The sequence below is a fragment of the Penaeus monodon genome, chromosome 37 (assembly GCF_015228065.2).
Source record: "Penaeus monodon isolate SGIC_2016 chromosome 37, NSTDA_Pmon_1, whole genome shotgun sequence".
Classification (NCBI taxonomy): domain Eukaryota; kingdom Metazoa; phylum Arthropoda; class Malacostraca; order Decapoda; family Penaeidae; genus Penaeus; species Penaeus monodon.
In genome coordinates, this window is record NC_051422.1 from 32,188,886 (window position 1) to 32,196,385 (window position 7,500).

General features: G+C 34.2%; 1 protein-coding gene across 1 annotated transcript in view; it reads right to left on the reverse strand.

Moving 5' to 3' along the window:
- The window catches only part of LOC119596317 (thyrostimulin alpha-2 subunit-like), a 117,793-nt gene that overhangs the window by 972 nt on the left and 109,321 nt on the right, over nucleotides 1-7,500 (reverse strand). The gene's annotated exons all lie outside the window — the stretch shown is intronic.

Consider the following 7,500-nt stretch of genomic DNA (forward strand, 5'->3'; position numbering starts at 1 on the left):
ATACACACACACACACACACACACACACACACACACACACACACACACACACACACACACACACACACACACACACACACACACACACACACACACACACACAGAGCAACACTAGCATGAAGACACGCCCTCCCACATCCGCCTACAGAAGCAAAAAGGTTTCCAGTGATCTCTTTAATTTTGCAACACGCGTTTGGCTCACAATGGCTGACAATCCCGGACTTCTGACTTGTGACTTAGAGCGCACAAGTTAGCAGGTAATTTTAAATTAAAAGAATAAATAAACGGAGGGAGCGATTTATGAAAAAGCCTTTGAATTATATATATCCATGAAAGAATTACTACATAGATAGAAAGATAAATAAATACATATGTATTAAAGAATAATTAATCAAGGCCATAACATATTCCCAATACAATATGCAAGAGCGGAATTACCAGCAAACACAGAGTCATACATATGTACGCGTCCGTCCAATACATATTGCATCACGCAGACCGACACGGAACGGAAAATAAATACGCAGACACCTAAATAAATACATTAATGAAATAAAATCAGATGTGAAACGAATGCATTTAATTTGATACATGCAAGACAAGAGGAGCAGTGAATTAAGGAAACGCATGAAATGATTACAAGAGCAATAGATTCCTGAATTATAACCTTTGTCCAAAGTAAATCAGAAAAGCAAAACAACAAAAAAAGTACCCTGACTATGTATGAAATGCGTATCCCACTTCCACAAACAAGCAGACTACCGTTACGGGAGGGAGGTGGCCTCATCTCATTTACATACAACGCTATACTGTTTACCAAAGAATTAATCACGCACGCCGCATCACACACGCTGGTGACCCACTTGCAGCACACTCCATCCACACTAGATGTATGGAAGGGTGATGTTCAGAGAGGGATAGTAGCAATATACACACCTATTACTTGCTTACTCGGTTCTTTGGTGAAAATAGATTGGCTAAAGTATCCATTTTTATATGTACAGATGTAGATGACATGTGTATCACAGAGACGCACACATACACATCTGAGCCTAGATATATTACTGTGTTAGACCAGTTCAACTCCCTCTCTCGCTGATTTCTCCCTTCCTCTTCCAGTGTTTCCTCCCTCACTCGCTACCTCAGTTTTTCCTCTCCCCCTACCTTCCTCCCTTAGTACGTCCTTTCTCACTCCCTCAGTGTTTCCTCGATTCCTCTTCCAGTGTTTTCTCCCTTCCTTCTTCCTCCTTCCTTTCTCTCTCTCTCTCTCTCTCTCTCTCTCTTTCTCTCTCTCTCTCTCTCTCTCTCTCTCTCTCTCTCTCTCTCTCTCTCTCTCTCTCTCTCTCTCTCTCTCTTGGTGTTTCCTCCATCACTCACTCCCTTATTTCTTCTCTCCTTCTTCCCTCACTCACTCCCTCAGTGCTCCCTTCCTGTGCCTTTTCCTTCCTCCCTCCTTCTGTGCTTCCTTCCTCCTCGTTCCCTCCCTTTCCTCCCTCCTCCCGAAAGAGGCGCCGGGGCAATATAATAATATGTTAATGATAATAACAATAACAATGAAAATAATAAAGATAATGATGCTAATGATAACAATAACAGTGATAAAGATAGTAATAATAATAAGAGGAATAATGATAATAATAATTGTGGTAATGATGATAATAACAATGGTAATAATAACAATGGTAATAATAACAATAATAACAACAACAACAAAAAATAATAATAACAATAATAAAAGTAATAATAATAATAATAATGATAATAATAATAATAATAATAATAATAATTATTATTATTATTATTATTATTATTAGGTAGTAGTAGTAGTAGTAGTAGTAGTAGTATTGTTATCATCATCATTATTATTATTACTACTACTATTATTATTATTACTATTATTATTATTATTATTATCACTATTATTATTATTATCATAATATAATAATAATAATAATAATAATGATAGTAATAGTAATAATGATAACAAGGATAATGGTAATAATAATAAGGATAATAATAATAATAATAATAATAATAATAATAATAATAATAATAATAATAATAATAATAATAATAATAATAATAATAACAATAACAACGACAACAATAATATAATAATGATAATAGTAATAATAATAATAATAATAATAATAATAATAACAATAATAATAATAATAATAATAATAATAATAATAACAACAACAAAAACAACAACAACAACAATGATAATAATAATGTTGATATTGATAATAATTATTATTATTTTTATTACTATTATTATCATAATGATGATAATAATGATGATAATAATTTTTATGATAATAATGTTGGTGATAATAATGATAACCATTATTATTATTACTCTAATAATGGTTATTATTATTTTGATCGTTATCATCATTGTCATTATCACTATTATTATCATCATTATCCTTATTATTATTATTATTATTATCATTATTATTGTCATCATCATCATCATCATCATTATCATTATTATTATTATCAATATTATAATCATTATAATTATTATTATTATTATTATTATTATTATTATTGTTGTTGTTGTTGTTATTATTATGATAATACAGATGATGAGAATATTGATAATGATGATAATGATGGTGATGATGATAATGGTACTTTTCTGTATGAGTTTGTAAATATACCTGTACATTCACACAGCAATTCCTGAATTCATCGATGATAAATGAAATTCAGAGAAAGCTTTGTGTGGCGTTCCGTGTGGAAAACGTTTTAGTTGACTTTTATTTCGTTTTACGAAACTGAACCAAATATGGAACAAATAAGTACAGAAACGTTTATTGATTTTTTATTTTTTTTGTAATACATTTTGAATCGATTATGCTGTTTTTACCATTGGGCTTGTTACTGTTTTACGAATAGTATTGCTTTCTAAATAATGATCACCATAACTAGTATTATTACAATTTTATTGATCATGATTATCATTATTTTTATATTCATTGTCACTCCTATCATTATCAATTACCCCTGTTATTATTATTATCATTCGTACAGCTGTTTTTACTCTTATTATTATCATTACTATTGTTATAATTGTCATTTTTATTATTATTATTATTTTTATTTTATTATTATTATTATTATTATTATTGTTATTATGGTTATTATTATTATTATTATTATTATTATTATTATTATTATTATTATTATCATTATTATCATTATTCATTATCATCATCATCATCATAAACATTATCATTACCATTATTGTTATCATTATCATCATCATCATTATCATCATCATCATTATTATCATCATCATTGTCATTATTATTATTATATCATCCTTATTATTATCATTATCTTTTTTTCATTTTCATTATCATTTTTTCATTATCAACATCACCATTTTCATCATTATATTTGTTATCATTACTGTCATTTCTATTTTTAGCAGTATAAGCATTTTTACCAATAATGAGGAGGAGAAAATAGTTTTAGAATTATTCCCGTCACTCTTAGTATCATTTCCATTATCAATATGATTATTATTGCAATCATCATCGTCATCATCATTGTCATCTTCAGTTATCACTCTTATCACATTTCCTACACATTTTTCCTGATGAATTTCTTTTCGCAAGTATGAAAGCTTTCCAACTAATGAGGGGGACATGATGAAAGGGGGGAAACCGTAAGAGCTTTCTGAGAAATGATTTCCACCTGAATTTCACCCTTCAGTTCATTTCCTCGACTGAAAAGCTTGTCATGGGCACGACTTCAGGCTTCAGCGTTCTTGGGAGGCCTAGGGAAAATCTGGCCTGTTTTATTGGCGAAGAAAGACGCGGATATCCTTATCACTGTTTACTGGTACTGATGGAATAACGCCTCATGTAACGCTATAAAAATGAACTAGGAAATCGTTTTCTAAAAGGTGGAAGGTGAGCTGTTACGTAGGTAGGGTTGCACGAATGTGTTTCTGCAGGCGAGGTGTTTCCCTTGCAAGTCTTCCGGGAACGTCAATTGCAGGCTTTAGTTGCACGATTTCGCCCTTGATGGATGGCGCTTGAACCATTATGTTGTGTACTAACCGGACGCTCATTTCCAGGAGAGCCATTTGGAGGCAATTGCAGGATTTTTAATCTGAAAGAGTTTGATTTAGAGTTCCTTTGAGTGTTTACAAAGCTTCATTTATTATTCGTTTATTCATTTATTGACTTATTTATTACAACAAGCGAACACTGTTTGTTTCTGTAATGTATATTCGATTGAGATCCTTTCGTGAATTTTCTTATTTAGTCTGAGAGAAGTTGACGTACAGTACCTCTGATCGTTTACAAAACCCCATTTATTATTTATTTATCTATCTATTTACCTGTTCATTCATTCATATATTCATTTATTACAGTATAGCGAACACTTAGAACTTTTGTGAATATTCTTCGCGAAAGTGCAAAATGAAGACATAGTAGCTGTTTACACATCTAGCAAGTAAACAAGGGTTTAGGAATATTCATCTATTCAAGTTTTAGTTCAAAATGGTCGTATATAATGTTGGCACTTTGTTGATTTCAGTAATGCACGTCATGTACATATTCAGTCACAATAAAAGATTTCCTTTTGCCATCATTGTCATAACCATTGCTCCAGCTTCACTGCAATTACCTCCGATTTGGTCCTTGTCCTGTTTCTCTGATGTTGCCTGCAGTTTAGAACACCAATTTCTATTTAATTCATGCTAAGTCCGTATTATAGCTAATCACCATAAAAAATCCGTTCGTTATTTCTGATAATCGCCATCAGGTACAGTAATTTTTTACGATTCAACCCCACGTTCTACTTCTCTGGTGTACTTCGATGCTCACAAAATCCTTACCTAGTCCTTCGGTAACTATCTTACGCTGTGTTCTTTTATCTCTGCCCAGTAAGCCTTTGCGAAACTAAAACTTCAAAAATAAATTTTCTCTTGAACTTCTTTGCCTAAAGTCAGCAAATCCAATCTTTAAATCTCTTAGGTTGATTAGCATTCCCCCAAAAAAGAGTATACGCGTAGGGGGGGGCGCATGGGCGAGAGAGAGAGAGAGATAGAGAGGAAAAAGAAGAAGATAAAGAATAAAAAGAAAGAAAAAAATGCGTTTCAGGGCAAATGGGAGAAGGCGAGTCTATTTTTCCAGAACATATTGCTCATGTACGAAAGGAACGACTTTCGCAAAAGTTGCCCTGCGTCCGAACGCTGGCCACGTGGCGACCTGCCTGAGCGAAGTCGTCGTAACAGCGTTGGCGGCAAATTTGATTGGGTTCGAGAGCGTGAGCGGAGAGCGGACACGAAGCACTGACGTCTCGTGAGAAAAGCTTTTGCTCTTAATCAGTTCTCCTCTCGCTTCTTTTCACACATCATGGTGTTCTTTTGTACGCTTGTGTCTTCTTCCCTGAGTTGCTGTATTACGTTTTCTGTAATAAGTGCATCAGTGCTCCAAACTCACTTTCGCGTATCCCCGTGGAGTGTCAAAAGCACGCATGCACACACACACACACACACACACACACACACACACACACACACACACACACACACACACACACACACACACACACACAACACACACACGCACACACACAATCACACACACCCAATCACAATCACACACATACACACACCAACTTGACCAAGTGTGAATTCCTTCGCAAAAATCATCAGAAACTCTATTTGATGAATCCCTGATGACGGCATCAAAGTGCTCGCGAGATAATGAAGGAGACGAATCCAACGGTCGTGTGATATTGTTATTTGAGTTTGGAATATCCAATGACTTTAAAACGTTCAATTTCATGGGATATGAGAGAGAGGGGGGAGGGAGGAAGAGAGAGAGAGAGAGAGAGAGAGAGAGAGAGAGAGAGAGAGAGAGAGAGAGAGAGAGAAAAAGATTGAGAGAGAGAGAGAGAGAGAGAGAGATAAAGATTCAGAGAGAGAGAGAGAGAGAGAGAGAGAGAGAGAGAGAGAGAGAGAGAGAGAGAGAGAGAGAGAGAGAGAGAGAGAGAGAAGAGAGAGAGAGAGAGAGAGAGAGAGAGAGAGAGAGAGAGAGAGAGAGAGAGAGAGAGAGAGAAGAGAGGCAGACAGAGACAGACAGAGAGACAGAGACAGATAAATCACGTAGTAGAGAAAGTCATCCGAACACACGCGGCGGTTGGCAACGTTTAGAAACGTTTTACCCTTTGACAATTATCTCGTGGGATTTGAGGTGTTGCTTTCTCTTCTTATGGAGGATCAAAAGCAAAAGAAAACGTCGGAGAAAATGTTGAACCATCTTCGCGAAAATATAAAGTTACACCAGCTTTTTAATCTTTAAATGGAAATTCAATATACTTCAAATCAGGCAATGTCACCGTAGAGAATATCAGCCGTGACTTGAAACTAGACCATTTACCGCCGATGGATAAAATATATATATATATATATATATATATATATATATATATATATATATATATATATATATATATATATATATATTTATTTATATATATATTTATTTATTTATAAAAATAAAAAGAAGAAGAAAAAAAAAAAAAAAAAAATATATATATATATATATATATATATATATATATATATATATATATATATATATAATATATATATATATATATATATATATACACAAATAATATAAAATAAAAATGAATAAATAAATGAATAGAAATAAAAAAGAGAGAAAGAAAGGAATAACAACGGGGAATTGTTCGTGCTCCAGATGTCAGCTGAGGAGGAAGAAGGGACGAATCCGAAACACAAAAAATCGACTTCGCTCGTTGAAATTCCGACCAGCCCGTCTGCCCGCCTTTCTCTTTTCGAAGATGCGAGAGAGAGAGAGAGAGAGAGAGAGAGAGAGAGAGAGAGAGAGAGAGGAGAGAGAGAGAGAGAGAGAGAGAGGGAGAGAGAGAGAGAGAGAGAGAGAGAGAGAGAGAGAGAGAGAGAGAGAGAGAGAGAGAGAGAGAGAGAGAGAGAGAGAGAGAGAGAGAGACAGACAGACAGACGGAAAAACAGACAGAAAGAGGGAAAGGGAGAGAGGAGACCGCGAGTCTGGAGATGACATATAGATACATATATCTAGTACTTTTACTAAATCCCTTTTTGTGGCTCAGGGTTTAGTGTTTACCATTGACCAGCTTACATACACGTTCTTGTCTGCATAATCACGCAGACTCAGTTGGTTTGTTTTTCGGAATGAGATTCAAAAGGCGCTCACTGGATCACTGGCTTCAAGGTTCGTGATTATTTGACTGAATAGAAAAAATAAACGGGAAGGCCTTGGATATTTTCTTCGTGTTGTCAGCTATATAACAACAGAATTATAATCTGTGTCATATTCAGTATTTCTGCGATAACAAATGCAATATTTAATTTCGTGTTAGAAGCTTTATATCTACCTAATATGACTATTATATTGAACTTGTGTGTCTGTTTATCGTTCTCTGGAGAAACAGCATTAGGGGCTCAGGACGCATGAATAG